The sequence below is a fragment of the Acanthopagrus latus genome, chromosome 3 (assembly GCF_904848185.1).
Source record: "Acanthopagrus latus isolate v.2019 chromosome 3, fAcaLat1.1, whole genome shotgun sequence".
Classification (NCBI taxonomy): domain Eukaryota; kingdom Metazoa; phylum Chordata; class Actinopteri; order Spariformes; family Sparidae; genus Acanthopagrus; species Acanthopagrus latus.
The window spans coordinates 1004725-1020591 of record NC_051041.1 but is presented as its reverse complement, the minus strand read 5'-3'; the positions used below and the strand labels follow the sequence as shown (position 1 = coordinate 1020591).

The following is a 15867-nucleotide window of genomic DNA, read 5'->3' as shown; positions in this document are numbered from 1 at the left end:
GTAAAACTCGCCTGACCTCTCCCGATGGTTTCATCTGACGAGGCGCTGCTCATTAAAGTTGTGTTTGAGTCAGACGGATCGACACACCGATGAGTCGAGATGCAGACGAGGATGAACTCTGACTTGTTTATTCTTCCCACAGACGGTATGAGTCATGTCGGAGAGCTCGGTGATTATTAAAAATTGCAACGTGATGCGACACAACTGGACAAAACACAGAGCGAGTTTGGAGCGAACGCACCCACTCAGATCCAAACAGAGACCACAGGGAGTCAAATGTACAATACAGCACTGATTAGAAATGATGACTTCCTTCTGCCTGAACTCGACCTCGCTGAGTTTTCCTTTCTTTCTCTCTGAGTCCCACTGATTCAGCAGTGTGGTTAACACATCACCTACTGAGTCAAATCACTGCTGAAGGTTAAAACGTCACCTGAACTTCGTCCCGTTGAGTAAAATCTGATGATCGACTCTTTAGTTTCGTGCCGTCTCTGGACGTCCAGCGTGTCTCTGTGTGTCGCCTGTAATCGTCATGTTTTACTGCCCCTGTGTGTTTGTTCCACACAGCTAACAGATGAAGTCGCCTCTGAAATCCTCCTCCATCACGCTGCGTCATTAACCGCTGGCGTTGCAGTCACGGCGCCCTCGGGGACGGTCCGCGCCGCCATTATGGCTTTTTGAGTGTTGCAGAGCGGCCTCGCACTGTACCCATAATCCCCTTTAATGACCGTCCTCTCAGGTATTACCTCCGCGCTGATGGAGGCGCGGCACGACGAGGCAAACAACATCAAAGAGATTGATTCGTCTTAATGGGTCATTTCATAATGGAGGGAAATGGAGTGGGGGAGCGAGGCGGCGCTGGAGATGGAGACGGACAGGAGGGGAGAGCGAGGGAGACGGACACGGAGATAGTTTGCAGGATATCAGGGTGATTTCTCGCACTATTAATTTGTTTTTATGTCGCCATGGCAATGTGGATGAAAGTCTTGAGTGTGAGCTGAAGTGATGGAGAAGAGGGAGGCGGGAGGAGGGAGGATGTGTTTTAGGGGGATTTTTAGATTTAATACCAATTTTGGCTTCTGCAACCGTCTCATTACGAGGTGTGTGTGTGTGTGTGTGTGTGTGTGTGTGTGTGTGTGTGTGTGTGTGTGTGTGTGTGTGTGTGTGTGTGTGTTGGGTGATTAATGAGTGAGTTGGCATTTAGCGGTGTGATATCTGACTGGTTTGGATAATTACACCAGGAGAGAAAAGCAGAAGCCGGGACTTTTATCGGCGAGCGTGGGAGTCTGAGCGTTTTTGGGGGTTTTTAATGTTTTTTTTTTTTTCTTTCCACTTAAACGTTTGCCAATTCACCTCTGTAATTTTCCTTTTTTTTTTTTTTTTTATTCCACAGTTATTAATGTCTGAGCTGCAGCGAGGAGGGAAGATTAGCTGCAGCAGCAGCGAGGAGAGGTGAAGAGGAGGCTGTTAAGAAGCGTATTTATACGATTATCATTATTAAAAACACTTGAAGTGGATTCTGGAGGAGGAGAGCTGCAGCGATGAGAACAATGATGTGGAGGAGAAGATGTCGCCTCACAACACAATGAGGAATAAAACACGATTCTGTTAAATATTTATGCTTTTAAATCAGCTGGCAGGAATGAGAATCTCAGTGAAATATCAGACGCGCTGTGGCGACCCGACTGGAGGAGGTTTAAAGGTGATTTATTTAACGATCCGTGACAGAAGTAGTTGAGGTGCAGCTCGTTAAAAGCAGGATGGAGAGGGCGCCGTGATGTGAGGGGTTACCAGAGAAGTGTTGAGGCTGGATGGGTGGAGGAGGTGGTGAAGGAACAAGGAGCAGTAGGTTAAATCCTGGTCAAAAGACAAAAATGTCGCAGCAACTGAAGAGCAGACGGAGGAATTTAACCTGGAGTGACGAGGAGATTCAGCTGCAGGAGTTTGTGTCGAGCTGCTGGTTTCACTTTGGTCTCCTTCAAATGTTGAATATTGGGAATCAACATACAGGTGTGCACACAACTGCAGTACCATGACAGTTTCATATTCCCTGAGGTAAAAAGTTACGTCTCCGTCTCTCTTAATGAGCAGCAGAAAGTTGCTCTGCAGCAGAAGACAAAGATTCAAACGGCTCGTCTCGTCTGCAGCAAGTTTAAAGTTCACTCACAGTTCAGCAGAAGCAGCGACTCCTCCGACTGTCACATCTGGATTAATAACTTTCTACTGTTTGTTAACTCCGGGCTTTTTTATTCATTATGGGTTAATTAAAGGGTTGTTCCGCGGCTGTTAACAGATAAGAGCGGGGACTCTTCACTCAGAGCGAGTGGCAATCAAACGGAGGACGGTAATCACGGCGGTCCCATCGGAGCCGCTGCAGTGCACTGTGGGAAATGGCAGCAACTCTTCTCCTCACTGACACGTGTGATTAACGGAGGACGGCTCCCGACTGACACGTCTGTTTTATCTGCCTCCCTGCCGTCTCCCAGCATTAACGTTAGCAGCAGCACTTCTGGCTGACAGTCCTCCCCCTCTGCTGCTGCGGCTCACTGTAAATGTGCTGACAGCTCGGGGAGTTCAGCTGCTGTGCACATAATGACAGTAACCTTCTTCTATAAGGTGCACCGAGTATTATTCTAAAGCTACGGCTGAATTGGAGATCTATTTTTAATCTGCCATTCTTTAGCCGCATTGTGAAAAAACACGCCTCCACCTCGCTCCTGGAGGTGAAGGTGTTCCTCCATCAGCAGGTGTGATAGCAGCCAGCAGGAAGAGCGATTCTATAGGACGTTAATGGAGGAAGCAGGTGGATGTGGAAATGGAAGGCAGGTTAATGTCCACCGAGGTGTCAACAGGAGGAACGATGGAGCACGGCCGAGATTTGTCTCTTTCTCAGTGCTGAAACACTCATTCCTGCGTTTCTCCGCTCTGCCGCTGGAACACTGAGCTGACTAAACTGAAATCTGATCATGTTACCTCCTGCGACATGCCACATCTGACCTCAGATCTGCACCATCGTCTCTCCTGGCACCTGCTCTAAATACCGCTGTTCAAACTGATCAGGAAACAGCAGATGAACCGATGGAAGTTGATCAGCCTTCTCTGAACGAGCCGCTCTTAATTCTGTCATTGAGACTCAGTAGATTTGTCTCCCCAGTGCGACGACAGCTGAGACCTGAAGCTGCTGAAGAGGGTTTGACTTCAGGATTTCTCTTGTCTTTGATAATCGTATAAAAACAGGTGATAGAGAAACTCGAAACATCATGGCTGATTTCAGCAGAGCTGAAGTTCAGCAGCTGTTCTGTGTGATGAGAGCAGCAGACAGTAATCATTCAGAGCCTCAGTGGACAGTGTATGAGTGTGTGTGTGTGTGTGTGTGTGTGTGTGTGTGTGTGTGTGTGTGTGTGTGTCCTCTGTGCCTCCTCTAATTAGCGCTGCCCTGTAAATATTTAATGACAGCGGAACAGCGGAGGATGCTAACACAACCTGCTAACACGGCGTGATCCCAACGTTGCCGCGCTCACTTCGCCGGCTGAACGTCCGCTCGACTCCGCCCCCCCGGCAGTGTTTGTCCCGCTTGCTTCCTTTGTTTGTTTCCTGTGGACGTGTCGGCGTTATTTAAAGAACATACGAGTTATGAGACTTTGATTTCATTCATTCATCAAACGTGACGAGCGTGAATCATCTGAGTTCATCTGTCTCACTCTCCTTCACTCCTCATCGCTCATCGTTAAAGATCGTCAGTGACGCTTCAGCTCCCTGCGCCGCCTCGTCGCTTCAGTTTCTGCTGTTTGTCATTAAAAGCACTTCCTCTCTCTTCAGGAGCCGCAGGTGAATTCATGACACCGTCCACTCCGCCATCGCTCTTTATTTGCTGTTCCTTTCTTGTATCCACCTCTTCCTCTGCAGCTCGTCCATCCATCTTCATCTTCCTCCTTCAGCGGAGTTAACGAGACAGGGAGTGAAATACAGAGCGCAGGAGGAGGAAGCAGGAGGCTTCTTAAAGCCAGTTGCTGTCTGATTATCCCGACTTTAACTTAAACATCCAACGCCGAACCTGACGGACGTTTCACTGAGAGGCTAACGACTTTACTCAAGCAGCGGTCATACATCCACAATCTTTGTAGTCTTGTCAAGGGAACTTCAAACATCCTCTCCACATTTTCATACGTTTCATGAAAGATTATTGTAGTTTTCAAAAATACATTTTGGGACAAATCCTACTGATTCTACCTTTAATTTTAATAGTCTTTGAATTCTGTTAATATGACGTGAGCTTCAGTTAGCTTTGACCATAAATGTTCTTCAGAGGGAGACTTTTTACTCTGATACTCTGAGTCCATGTCAGAGCCTGAACTCTGTTACTGTGCTGGAGTAAAGAAGCTGTCAATCAGTATTACACTAGTATCAGTATCAGGCTGTGTTCCCAGTGACAGTGATACGCTGGACAGAACAGACGTTGTGCAGATGGATCTGGACGACCTGTTAGTATCTCCATCGCGCTGCTCCCCCCCACAGTGTCTCTGCAGCAGAGGATCAGCCCACAGAGCCACTCACATGTTGATTCATCATTAAGTCAAATCCAAAGACAACATGCAGAGAGAATCTGGATCACGGGAGCATCGTGTGGAGAATGAGGAGTCTGGGAAACCTCGCATCCAGCTCGAAATGTGAGTCATGGCTCCAGAAAGCCCGGCACGTCCCCTCGGTGTCGGCCGGCAGTCACATCCACACAGCGAGTGTCGAGGATGTGTTGCCACGGAAACAAAGCAGTGCAGGAGGATGAGGAGGAGGACCACAGCTTCCTCACAGCAGAATGGCGGTTGAGAAGGCAGCGTCACGCTATAGTCCTCAAAGTTCAGGCCGTGTCCTCCGGGCTCAGCGTGGAGGAAGGTTCTCCTCAGGCAACTTTCACCGCTAACACGAGCAGACGGCAGGTTTCATAGACAAACGGAGAGCCGGGTCAGACTGACGGAGAGAGAACAAACAACAAACAGGAGCTGAGGCGGTGACGGAGAGCGGTGGCGACGGGCTGGAGTTGAGGGTTCGGGGCTGTGCTGAGAGACGGGGATGATCCTGTCAGCCAGTCCGGTTTTAATTTTAGCTCCGGCCTGATTAACACTCCGCTCCAGTCGTTGGCCTTTTGACGACCGGCGCTGACGGGCTGGCGGAGGTCAGATGGGCCGCAGGGCAAAGAGGGGCCAGCTGTCAATCACCTCATCGTATGTGGGTTAAAAACAGGCGGGTGGAGACAGGAGGAGACGGAGCAGGGTGGAGGAGACGCAGCAGGGTGGAGGAGACGGAGCAGGGTGGAGGAGACGCAGCAGGGTGGAGGAGACGCAGCAGGGTGGAGGAGACGGAGCAGGGTGGAGGAGACGGAGCAGGTGGAGGAGACGGAGCAGGGTGGAGGAGACACAGCAGGTGGAGGAGACGGAGCAGGGTGGAGGAGACGCAGCAGGGTGGAGGAGACGGAGCAGGGTGGAGGAGACGGAGCAGGGTGGAGGAGACGGAGCAGGGTGGAGGAGACGGAGCAGGGTGGAGGAGACGGAGCAGGGTGGAGGAGACACAGCAGGTGGAGGAGACGGAGCAGGGTGGAGGAGACGCAGCAGGTGGAGGAGACGGAGCAGGGTGGAGGAGACGGAGCAGGGTGGAGGAGACACAGCAGGTGGAGGAGACGGAGCAGGGTGGAGGAGACGGAGCAGGGTGGAGGAGACGCAGCAGGGTGGAGGAGACGCAGCAGGTGGAGGAGACGGAGCAGGGTGGAGGAGACACAGCAGGTGGAGGAGACGGAGCAGGGTGGAGGAGACGGAGCAGGGTGGAGGAGACGGAGCAGGGTGGAGGAGACGGAGCAGGGTGGAGGAGACGCAGCAGGGTGGAGGAGACAGAGCAGGGTGGAGGAGACGGAGCAGGGTGGAGGAGACGCAGCAGGGTGGAGGAGACGCAGCAGGGTGGAGGAGACGGAGCAGGGTGGAGGAGACGGAGCAGGGTGGAGGAGACGGAGCGGCAGACTCGTGCTGATGCGGTGTCTTGTCTAACCTTACATTAATCCAATATTTATTTAGGGGTTTATAAATGCTTCATAGAGTGAATCAATATTTATAGGACAGCTAATGAATCTGCCAGGACGCCGTCAGCATGCGAATGCAGCAGCGGGTCTGGGATAGAACTGGCCACGGCGCTGACCGTTTCTATCAGCGCTCAGGTGACGGAGGCCGCAGGTGGGACAGGTAACACACCTGCTTCTGACTGCCGAGGTGGCACCAGGACACACGGGAGGTGTGAAGTCCTCTTCTCAGTGTGTTCTGGGTTGACCCAGCGTCTCGTGTCCTGATCCGAGATGTGACGTTTCACACAGCAGCTGTCGTCTTTAACTGTGTCATCTGGCAGATTAAAGGAAAAGTTCTGTGAAGCTTCAAAACTCCCATTGTTCTGACCGTTGTCACATTTCTCTTCTTCTCATTTTAGACTCAAATTAATCTGTCGCATTAAAATCTGTAATCCAAAATTACATTTCCAAATCGAGAAGCTTCAGAACGTCAACGTGAAAACAGAACCTCTGCTTCTCTGTCTCAGTCCGACCGGCGCCTCACTCGTTGTTCTGACGGTGCTGAAGTGTGTTTGGTTGCAGGAGCTGATTCCTGAGCCTGATGTCTCTGGTCGTGTTCAGACATCTCGGATCAAATTTTTCTGAATTGAACCATCAACAGCAAACCTTCATGATCTCCTCCTCCTCCTCCTCTGTTAGTCTGAAGCCAGACAGGAATATGACCACACCGCTGCAAAACTCAAACACTAATATTCAAACATCTTTGTTTATTCATCCGTATCTGCAGACGCCTCTAAACTGTGATGTTGTCTGTTCTCACTGTCTCTCCATCATCACAGCAGCTTTCCTCACAGCTCTGAGCTGCAGATGAAGTCGTATTGTCGCTCGTCCACACGTCTGCGTCACTTTTTGTCTCTCACTTCAGTCCTCTCTGTTCTCTGCCCCGTCCTCCCCCGTCCTCCCCTCTCTCTCCTCACATCGTCAGCTGAAGGTCAGTCGCTGACATTGGACCGTGTGCTCTCCACATAATGAAACCTCACAGCTCAGATCTGCTTGTCTGACACTTTTTTTTTCTTCTCTCCTGATGAAGACTGAATGATGTAACAGTTTAATCCATTCATAAAAGACAAAACTGAGCTGCTGTCGCCTGACGATTCTGTCTTCTCTGTTACTGACGACATATTTCATGAAAACACAAACAAAATACAGCAGTGAACGTTTCCACTAATGACATCTGTGTGTCTCACACTGTCCTGCTACCACAAACACTCGCTACAGCACCAAGTGTGGATCCATCTGCCGCTGAAAATAGTCCCCAGCGGATGCACTGCTTCCTCCTGTTTGTGCGTGAAAAGGAGAAAACATGTTTTCTATGTGTTTATGTTTCAAAAAACATGTTTTTATGTTTAGGTTTCAAAAAACATGTTTTTTATACGTTTATGTATCAAAAAAACATGTTTTTATGTGTTTATGTAGCAAAAAAACAAAATTAAATTGAAACACAGATTTCCCGAAGATGGCTGTCGACTTCTGACCTGTTGATTGACACCTAATTTAACCAGTTAGAATCATCCATGCCCGCCCTGCCACCTGCAACAGCCAATTTCATAGTCAAGAGATGCACTCCTTGTTCCCGCCTCTCTCTCCTGAGCCACTTACACGCCAGCATCGAAATGATTGACACATCATGCAGCCAATAAGAATTCAAAACCCTGGAATATTCACATTTTTCAAGCTTTTTAGTACATTTTAAGCCTTTTTTCTCTTTTAAAAAGTCAGTTTTTCCAGCTATCTTTGTATTCACACAAACCCAGAAACTACTTTAATGAGTTGTAGCTGCTGTTTCTCTCAGACGGCAGGATTCTGAGGTCACAAAATGACATTATTTCACCAGCAGCTTGAATATTTAAGTGTCCTTTTCAGAGATATTGTTATTAGATTTGAAATTGGACCATTTATGACTTTATAATGTGTCTAACGGGGGCAGTTGCAGCAATTTGCAGGCTGATTTTTGCATTAAAAACTTCACTCCATCGAGAATAATGAATAATGAACTGTGTTCAGACTTAGATTAATGACAGGAGCAGTTCAGCTTTACAAATCATGTCTGTACTCCAACAGCAGCTCTCAGTTAGGGTTAGGGTTCTCAGTACTGTGGGTTCCACTGTTACAGGAGCTTAAAGGTAGTTTTACATCTTCAGCAGGAACTGATGAGCTTGGAGCTGAGAGCCACAAACAGGAAGTCATTCATCTCATCAGTTCCTCCGTGTAAATATTTAGTAGCAGTCGTTTATTCCATCGTGATGCGGTCAGGTTCTGGTTCAGCTTCTGGTTCTGGTTCTGGTTCTGGTTCTGGTTCTGGTTCTGGTCTGGGTTATCAAACACTTTGTGCAGCTTGTTTTTTGCTTTGTGGTTTTCTGTTCTGATGAAGTCTGTGACGTCGGGTCAGAAGGTGAGCATCCGGCTCCAGAACCGGAGCGATCCTTTAAAACGTTTCTGGCTGTTGTTCAACAGTTTGGAGGTTATTAAACGTTCTGCTCAGATGAGTGTCGGTGTAAAATCTGCTCTCAGCTGCTGAAATAAATTCTCATTTCATTGATTCCTTCATTTTCATTTTCCCTCTTTCGCTTATTTTCCCCTCTTTTATTTCCTCTGACCTTCCTCTCTCATTTACCCTCCTTCCCTCCTCCTCCTCCTCCTCCTCCTCCTCCTCCTCCTCCTCCTCCTCCTCCTCTCATACTATAAATCCGTCCACACCTCCACACATCTCTCCCTCTCTAATTGACACTAAATTCATCCCCCCTCTCTCTCCGTATCTCTTCGGTCCATCCTCCTCCTCCTCCTCCTCCTCCTCCTCCTCCATAATTGCTGACAGTGGAGTTTGTTGTCTCCCTCGCTGGCTCGCCTCCGGAGCTTTCACCGTGGCGGCGGTGACTCTGGTGGGTGCAGAGGAGACCCAGGGGTCAGTCAGTCACCTTCACACTGCTGCAGCTGCCCTCCACTCATCTGTTCATCCATCTCTTCCTCCACCTCTCTGCTGCTGCTGCACCGCTTCACCTCCTCCACCACCTCCAGCCTCCCAGCTGGATCATCTGGAAGAAACGAGCACAGCAGAAGGTTTTTAAATCTGTAGTGAGGACAAACGTAGTGACTGATTCTCCCCTTGCCCCAGAGCCACTTGCACTCCAGCGTCGAGTAGCGTTTCAAATATTTAAATGTTATTATATTTTTTGATATATGATCTTTGAAGGAGATACTGAGTGTGATTGGTTCTCATGAGGCTCGCAGCAGGAGTGTTTGTGTCGAGTCGAGGTGCAAAGCCAGAATTCATTTTCCATTTTCACGATATCGTGCACTCATGTCTCCAAATTCTTTCTCCGTCAGTGTTTCAGATTTTAAAACTTAGACACAAAATGGCAGCGAGGATGACACGAGCATTATTCAGCGTCCGTGTTGACCACAGAACACATCCGTCAGCGCTGGTCTCCATCAACATCGTCCACCTTCAGAAGACAGAACCAACGGTCTTCATCCAGAACCTCCTCCGCCTCGTCTCTCATCCCTCCATCCTTTCATCACCCATCCATCACCCACAGCAACATGCCTCTGCCTCACACTGCGCTCCTGCTTCTACTGAAATTACCTGACAGTGTTTTACAGCGACGCCTCGTCTCTGACATGATTTACACACCTGGATCCATCTCTGTATTAACACGTGAGTGGACCCGGACACGGCGCTGCTGCATGAGGGCAGCTGGAGGTCGTTCGGTCCGCGTCCTGCCGGGTTTGAGTCTGAGCTCGAGCTGCGCTGAGAGAAACTGTCAGCTGGTTTATTCCACTTGACATTTTAAGTGATGCAGAGTGGTTTCAGTGTCTCCTCGGTGTCTTCGTGTCGCAGTGACGACTGCAGATTATTGGATGTGATGTTGGACGAGGGGAAAGATTTTAACAGCAGCTCGACTGCGAATGTACACGAAGTCACGAAACACTGACAGCTCGGAGATTTCTCCTGTTCAGTTCAGACTGTCTGACGTGGAAATGTAATTTCAGACTCTCATCTGTTTGTCGACAGGTTTTGGATAAAAAATAATAATATATGATAATATAAAAAAAAGAGCTCTGATCTTTATTTTCTAATATTCATTCTTTATTTGTGATGATATTTTAATGATTTTTCTGCTGATGCAAACTCAACTCTCCATCTTTACCTGCTGTCTTGATTCAGTATAATTTAGTTCCTAAAAACTACTAATTTGGTCTTGAAATACAGGAAGTTTTTAGTGTTAGTCCCTCACAGATCTACCTGGAGACAAATACAAGTTGTGAGACAAGTTAGAAAAGATAACCTTTAATAGAGTCAAGTTTATTTCATTTTATTTCATTTCATCTCAAGTGGAGATGTGGAGCCATGCTGCCCGCCTGGCTTCATTCTCCCGGGAGACTTTAAGACCGTTGGCAGACAGACTAGCAGAACGACGGAGAAGTTTACAGCGAACCGAACATAACACTGATGATGTCATTGTTCTGTTTCCACCACGCGGTCCAGTAAACGTTAACGTCATGATGTTTCACTTAAAGGTTTGTAGGAAACTTGATTTTCCAGCGTCACTGCAGACTCGTTAAACACTGAAGCACTGAGAGTTTACAGTCTGCTGGGAAACAAACTCAAGATCAACTTTGGTTAGAAAGATCACGACAGTTTTCCTTGATGATCTCTGACTCAGAATCACCGTCCTGCTCTGTGAGGAGGGTTTCTCTTTGTGCTTTTGTCCGGCTGATTGCTCGTGTTCATCACAGACTGATGTTTAAGCTCAACGTGTCTGAGAATCCTTCCCTGTTCTTCACGTGTTGTTTTGCTGCCGTCTCCTCTGTCGATACCTCCCGCTGCTCTTTCTAAATTATCTGATGAATAATGTGCCGTGAAACTCTTTGGCTTGTCGATAAACGTCTCGCCGCCTGGTGTCACCAAGACAGATTCCTCTGCTTTTCTTCTGCCGCTGAGCAGCGAGCTTTAGATAATGTTTCCTCCTTCTCCTGGAGAACGGATAAATGGCGTCACAAGCTGAACTCGTCGGTGTTCTTCCTCCATCAGCCTCCGTCTGTTGTTAACCTTCGTCTGTCGCTGCAGCGCGTCCTCTCAGCAGCTGTACAGACGTCGATGAACTGGGCCTGCGATGACTCAGATCATTTGCATACAAGCTCGCAGCCAGTTCTCCATTCAGTCCTGTTTTATTCACAAGTGTGAACCGACTGTGAACATATGGAGGCATGTTAAGGTAATTTAACGCAAACGTGGGTCTAAATGACTAATTACATATGTTCACTGTGCGTCGGTTTGGTTTGCAGTTCAGGACTGAATTAATTGTGAAGGTTGAGTGAGCAGCTGCTGCTGCTGACGCTGGTGTGGACACACTCACATGATCCTCAACACAATATCAGGACGTGTGCAGCATATTTCAATTCATTTCTTGCCCCCTTTAATTAGACGCTCTAGAAAAACATCCAGATATTCTGAACACACTGAACATTTGTGCGACATTAGGATCTTTAGCTTTATAGATTGTGATATAAGAATTAGAAGTAACACAACATTTTTTCCCTCCGAGGTTCACGAGCCACAACATTGATTTTCTGTCTCTCCTGCGACGAGCAGCTGAATCAAGGACTCGTAGAGGATAAAATGTGTCACGGCAGAGATTACTGCAGCGGTAACTTCTGCTCACACTGAATACTGAGGATGGTAAATCAGACGGGGCTCCACCAGTTTCCCTTGAAATCTGAGAGCACCAGAAGTTCAGTTTGCAAAGATATTAAAATATTAAGAAGAGTTTTTTTTGGTGAGTCTGAGGGAAAGTTCCTCAGAACAAGGTGGACTGAGGATCGGTGTCTGTTCAGTGATGTAACGTCTGCCTGCAGGCGGGAAGGATTTCATCATGCAACCTCCTCGTATAAATAATTTGCAGTGTTGAAAAGGTCATTTTGTGCAGCGAGGGAAGTGTCGCGTTCTTCTAATAGATAACAAAGTCACGTGAAGGTGGTCGACGTGAGCGGTGGGCGTTCTGACGTCGTGCAGGAAGTGAAGTTCAGACTTCTCATCATCAGATCATTGTTCCTCATGTTTCAGGCTACTTTGTTTCTTCCAAGACGCTCTATAGATCTCCGTAGTAGCAGTACGAGGCTGTGTGATCAATCGTGTGATCAATAATGTGCAATTTCTGGTTCGACTTTTCAAAATAATGCTACAGTTAAGACACAAACACTACTTTGTTAGTGGCTCGCTTCTACTGCCAGTGAGAGATCCGCCCTCTCTTCTCTCTCTTCTCTCCTGAGCCACTCACAACCCAGCGCCTGATGATTGACATATCATGTAACCAATGAGATTTCACATCCAGTAATATATAGTTTATTACAGCTTCTAAAACGTCATTTTTTTCTGTTTTGTTCATTGAACAGCTCTTGTTCTTGACTATTTTATAAACACAGAGTTTGAGATGAACTATGACGACATACGACATGTTGAGAGTCGGATCAGGTCAAGTGTCGTTGTTAATGTTTGGTGAGCAGCAGATGTCAGAACAGAAAACAGCAACACATATTTCATCTGAGCTGCTGGAAGTTTCAGCCTCAGGCCCAGAAAACACTGACAAGTTGAGCATTTTGACTTTTTTCATGTTTTTTTCAAGCACCTGAACGATAAAACATTCTTAGTGACAACCGTAAAAGTAATTGCTGCCTCGGTGGAAAAACTCTTTGAACACTTCTTGTTTCTATCGTCTGTTTCTTCTTCTCCTTCCTCTTTTATAAACCTCTTAAGATCTATTTGTCACATAAAAGACTCTGTTACTTGTTACTTGTAGGTGACTGAACCGACGTGCTTCATAAAAAATGAAATAAAAACACATTGAGTCGAACTCTTCTGCAGACTTTGAACCGTCTGGATTTAAAAAATAAAAACAAATGTTTCCATGCTGTGAAATCCATTTTACTTTACTCTTGTTTTGAGCTGTGCCATTTCCTGACGTTGTCTATACCGCAGGGCGCCGCTTTATATTTTATTTTATTCTATATTTCCCTCAGCAGACAGACGTTCTGTGCAGGAATCGAACCGTCCTCCCTCCCCGCTGCCTCCCTGCTGTTCTCGGAGGCAGAAATGTGTCGCGTGTCAGCGGCTAAATGAGAGGATTACCATGTCATTACAGTGGTTTGAGTCAGCAACGCTCTGCGCTTCATGATGCCACCGCTGCAAAACAAAATCTCCTTATCCCCTGAAGGGAGAGAAAGCTAATATCCTATATTTAGGTGAGCATTAAGGCCCATTACCCGACAGACAAAGTGCTTCATCCGGAGCGCTCTGCTTTTGTCGGGTTGAAGCCTTTTTTCCCTCTTTCACTGCCTCTGAAAGGAGGTGGAGGAGATGTCATCCGTCACATCAGAAGAGCTCACAGCGAGCTCAGATGTTCCCACTTTTTGTCTGATTGCAGGTCAGACATGAAGCAGCGTGGTTAAATCACGGTATAACCTTTAAAGCAGCAGTGTGGTGGTGAAGCTGCAGACCGATCGCGACGGGAGGGATCGTTCAGGGTATTTGAAGATTAAAAAGCATGTTTTCTAACCTTTCATGGTGAAAGATGTGTTCGTGTTGACCAGAGCGGCTTCACTTCAGGCTGAAATGCTGCAGAGTTGAACCTCTAATGCTTCTTCTTCAGGGGTTTCTGTTGACCGGGAGCTCTGAGAGCACAGACACAAAGTGTGTGATGTTTATGTAAAGCATTGTGAGGCTGCGGCTGGAGGACGGATGAATCAACATGATGTCCCAGATATATGCCACTCCTTACATTATTTAAACACTTTACCACCATTTCTTTAAAACCAGCAGCATCGTGTTGGGACCGCGGCGCTCCATGAATTATGTATATAATCTGAAAGTCAACCATTGCTGTCTAATCACACATGAACAAGGGTTCATGTTTCCTGTGGTACAAAGTTAAAGTTTTTATGATGTGGAGAAAAAGCACCCAGGTGGAAACTGAACCTCGTTACAGGTGAGCTGTCTATCAGCTCTGTTGAATCTCATGCTCAGGTTTGGGGTGTGAGCCTCACAAAGGTGGTGCTGGAGCTTCATATCCACCATGGAGTAAAATCAAGAAGTCCGTCAAACAAACAGTCTGAAGTTTTCCGTTGGACCTTTTATTCCATCTCTTCACGTCTTTGTCGACGTTGAAAAGACGTCTTCGGGGCATTTTGTTAATCCATTCTCTTCTCCTGTTCTGGACAGGCAAAAACACACTTCTCGCCAAACTCTTTCTCTCCAGCGCCATGAAAAACTTCAACATGTGAACAAATCCAGAGCTTGACAGCTACAAGTGTTTTAACTCTACTAATCCGTCTGTCAGCTCTCGCGGGGTCACAGCAGCCGAGGGGAGGGAAAGTCTGCCGCCCAGGAAACACTGCAGATTGCATGAAATTTGTACTTTAGTTGACAGCAGCTTTACTCCCAAAGATGGACACTGATGCAGTACATCTCTGAGCGAAGACCAGCAGGAGGACACGAACACAAGACAACATCAGTATAAGACTTGTGGCGCCCTCAGCGAGTTCTCCTGATCTGCTGGTCTCTTCGAACCTCGATGTGTTTGTTGTAACGTGGTTATCAAATTCCCAGACGCTCTCTGGAGAACCCGGTCCATAAAGCCCACGACTGTCCTCTCACACGTCTCCTCTTCACTGCCTCTAAATCTGGTCTCGTGTCCTCAGGAGTGTTTGTTTGGTCTGCCGTCGCCGCCCCCCCGCGACCCTCGCCGTCTTCCCTCGTAAAGCTGATGAACCAGGACGTTTAAGCCTCCTGCTCTGCTGCACTCGCTGTAAGTCGCAGCGAATGAGTGTCAGCTAAATGCCTCCAATGTAAAATGAGATGGGATTGAAGGCAGTTAATAGAGTTGAGGCTGTGATTAGCCCCGAGCTGCTGCTGCTGTGAGCGGTGGTGGTGGTGGGTATCAGCGGGGTCCTGCCGGCTCTGTTTGCTAGCTGACATGATAGCACTTCCTGCAGGAAAGACCCTAATTAATTGTTATCATCATTTGTTTATTTCTGCCTGCAGCCGTTTCTCATTTCCTGTCTGGACTCACCATCACGTCTCTTTCTGCCCAGTTTTCTGTCACTCACATCGTTGCCTTCATATTCTTTGTTTCTGCGCTCGTCGCCGAGCTGTTCTGCCTGTCGACGTCTCTGTTTCACCCTCGTTATCAGCCTTTCTCTCTGCTCGTCCTGCTCTCCTGATGTCTTGTTTTCCATCTCTTTCTTTTCTCTTTCTCAGTTAAATTCCTTCGCTCTCGTGCTGCCGTTGCTGGTTGGTTTGCAGGTTTTACTGTTTCAAGGACATGTGTCAGTTTGCACTCGGTGGACTGAGAATGAAGCTGAAGACTTTCTATCTTATTATTTAGGCTGCATTTATCACTGGAGCTCCTTTAGACATAAGTCTCGTACTGGGCTTGGCTTCACTCGGTTTGGCTCAAAGCATCAGAGATGTGTGTCTTCAACTGGAGACACACTTGTCTTGAGTCGATGACATTTAAAGGCAGCAGTCTGGTCCGTGGCCGAGACCAGCAGCAGCTGTAAATATTCCTCCTGCCGTGTTATCCAATAATCACTGAGAACAATTGTACGATTCATTTCCTGCAGATGTTTCCTGATGATAGAATCCCATTATTTTGACATTTAAAACCTTTTATTACGAAGCAGCAAGCTCAGTTAATGTTGTGTTTTCACCAGCAAGCGAACACAATGACACAGAGAAACCAAAGAGATTCAGTTAGAAGCTGCTGACG

The 15867-nt window shown here is 47.4% G+C and overlaps 1 protein-coding gene across 4 annotated transcripts in view; it reads left to right on the top strand.

Annotated features, from left to right (window-relative positions):
* LOC119017205 (glutamate receptor ionotropic, kainate 5-like) overlaps window positions 1-15867 on the top strand; it is a 138863-nt gene that overhangs the window by 71829 nt on the left and 51167 nt on the right. Inside the window, exon 1 of one of the 4 annotated variants that reach the window (XM_037093721.1) lies at window positions 14779-14904. The exons of the other annotated variants lie outside the window; for them this stretch is intronic. The gene's annotated coding sequence lies outside the window, so the exon portion shown is untranslated. Of the gene's footprint in view, window positions 1-14778; window positions 14905-15867 lie in introns of those variants that run through there. 4 annotated transcript variants of the gene reach the window in all.